Here is a 3,062-nt window from a genome sequence, read left to right as displayed (position 1 = left end):
CCTCAGATTGCTTTTCTTAATTACAGATATGTTCTGTCAAAGCTAGAGAAGGTAAGGTTAACTTACCTTGAATTACAAGGACAACACGTGGAATACATTCTGTAAAATTCGTTGAAGTGCCTATGGTTACAGACTTTTCGGACGCCCTGTATAATTTAATGGTTATTGTTAGAGGCCACTTAAAATATCTTTTACCATATATATACATAGACTAGAAATAGTGGAAAGGTTGATAGAATTAAAAGAGAATTGTTTGTTTGTTTTTTTTTTAATTATGCACAAAGCTACACAAGGGCTATCTGTGCTCTGCCCACCACGGGTATCGAAACCCGGTTTCTAGCGTTGTAAGTCCGCAGACATACCGCTGTGCCACTGGGGGGCTTAAAAGAGAAAAGAAACACTTATAGTATCGTATCTTCCACGTTTTACATATTGTAACATAATGTTGTTCACGTGCATACAGAAGAGTTCACTTCTAATAACCTTAAACTTCGATTTGACTCTGTGCGCGGCTATATTGCCGTGAGAAGTGCAAAAATAATGAAATTGACGTCCATTTTTAATTTTGGCATATTCACGCCCTTAAAACCATTTGTTGACTTGTTAACACAGATTTTTGAAGTCATCACCACAAAACTGACCGAAAAAGTCACGTAAACCGACCAGAGAAGTCATGTAAACTGATCAGAAACGTCATGTAAACTGATCAGAAACGTCATGTAAACTGATCAGAAACGTCATGTAAACTGATCAGAAACGTCATGTTACTAACATTTATCTTAAAATGCCTTTTGACATTATCGTGCAGGTTGGGTTTGACATTCTCCGTCCAGTGCAGGATGGTTTTGATATTCTCCGTCCAGCGTAGGATGGTTTTTGGCATTCTCCGTCCAGCGTAGGATGGTTTTTGGCATTCTCCGTCCAGTGCATGATGGTTTTGGCATTCTCCGTCCAGTGCAGGATAGTTTTGGCATTCTCCGTCCAGTTTATATCATGTTGAACCAGATACTACGATGGACAGTACAAAATCGAGACTCAGACAGGTTCGTGTATATATATCTTTTTAAAACAAGAGACCTCTGGCGGAAGTAATTTTATTAAGACATTGATATTTTTAAACCTAGTAACCTAAAATCAATCATGTGACAGCGATAAGAAACCGTTGGTGTGATGACCACCATTTCCAGAACACTGCAATACTCCTCCCCTCCCCGGTGAGACAGCTGTAAGTTTACGAACTTTCAACGTTCAAATCCGGGGTTTGATTTGAAGTGACACGATTAATTCCCAGTCACATCACGAGCGTGACTGATTCCTTTGTTTTTAAAGATAGTGAAGTACGGACCTCAGAATGCTTTGAGAAACACAAGAGTTTAGAAATGTATAAATTAACATTGTTAAATTACAATAGAAATATCGAAGTGCTACTTATGGAGAAAAATCAATATACTTACCTATATTCTTGTATATAATTTAACGGTCCAAATAAGGTGACATTTTAGCCCTCAGGTAATGTCCAAGAGAAAAACAAACAGGGCGTAATAAATATGTATTTAACATATATATATATATATATACACACACACACACTAATAATTTTGTAATAAATTATAGACTTACAGGTTTAGTACGGGCTGCTATCACTTCGAGCCGCGAGGCGAGTTACATGCCATGTATATCGGTCTAGCGGTTAGTATGCCCAGATTGTGAACCCGAGGATTCATGGTTCGCTATCCGTTGCCGCAGAAACTTGCTTCACATCTCGGAGTTGTGGGTGCTCTATAAGAGTGACGGTCAAATCCCACTATTCCGTCAAATAAGAATAGCTCATAGAAAAGTTGGCGGTGGGTGCCGTTCAATATAGTTTCCTATCAGTTCAAAATAAGGGATGGTTGTGGGCAGATAGCTCTTTGTCTATCTTTGGCGAAACTTCTGAAAGAAAAAAAAACTTCAGAAAAACGTGATTAGGTGTGTTCTGTACGGTAAACAGGACGACACCTGTAACCTGATAGAAAGTACTGTCAAAAAAATAATAACATTTTATGGTGAATATAGTTGTTAAGATTAGTCTTAATTTAATATATATATATATATATATATTGTTAAGGATATTTAAGGTAACGTTTCGTTGGATAACAATTAAGACTGACTACAGATCAGTGCCATATTTCCCCCCAGTGGCACAGCGGTATGTCTGCGGACTAAAGCTAGAAACCGGGTTTCGATACCCGCGGTGGCCAGAGCACAGATAGCTCATTATGTAGCTTTGTGCTTATTAACAAACAAACGAACGAACAGTGTCATATTCGTAAGGAACACGGCAATTCAGGGGTAGATGCCGATGTAACTTTGTGACGTTTCTAACACAAACCAAGTTCTTGTGCTAATTTACACCTCCTCAATTAAGAAATAATGTAACACATATATATATTTGGTCGGCTAAAGTGGAGACGCCATGGGTTTAAGGTTTTTATTACTTTTTTTTTAAATAATTTGTTAGAAGTAAATCTATAAAAACATATACGTATAATTTTAAGACGTTTCTAGGCAACGCCTTCTTCAGGTGGATTATGAAAAAAAGGGGTGTGAGTAGCTAATAACGGAAGAACAACTAAAAGCGCGTACATTCACACCGATCCTATGCATTTGTTGCATATTTTGATCCCTGGTGTGAGATTCCACTGTTTTGTCATCTTGAATGTTCGAGGGCACCACGTCCTTTATGCACTATGCGCACGCGCCCGGCGTAAGATTTTCTTTCCACATTAAGACGACAACAAACTAAGGTACACATTTCGCTTTCGTGATGTAACTTTTTATAAGTTATTTCTTAACCTTTTGTATGTTTTCTTTTTTTTTGTGTCGCGTGGACAGTCGGATTAGGCGCTTAAACGAAAGGAAGAACAACAAAAAAGTAACGAAAAAAAATGGTCTAACGTAAGGAAAATTTGAAGGAAAGTAATATTTTGTCTAATCTCCGCTTAACGGAATAAAATAGTTCTACATATTTATCTCGGCTTACTTATATTCTTGCAATTTTGACATTACTGATGTGATAAAAT

The sequence above is a fragment of the Limulus polyphemus genome, unplaced genomic scaffold (genome assembly GCF_000517525.1).
Source record: "Limulus polyphemus unplaced genomic scaffold, Limulus_polyphemus-2.1.2 Scaffold3960, whole genome shotgun sequence".
In the NCBI taxonomy this organism is placed as follows: Eukaryota; Metazoa; Arthropoda; class Merostomata; order Xiphosura; family Limulidae; genus Limulus; species Limulus polyphemus.
The sequence above is the reverse complement of the archived record's forward strand: the minus strand, read 5'-3'. Positions refer to the sequence as shown.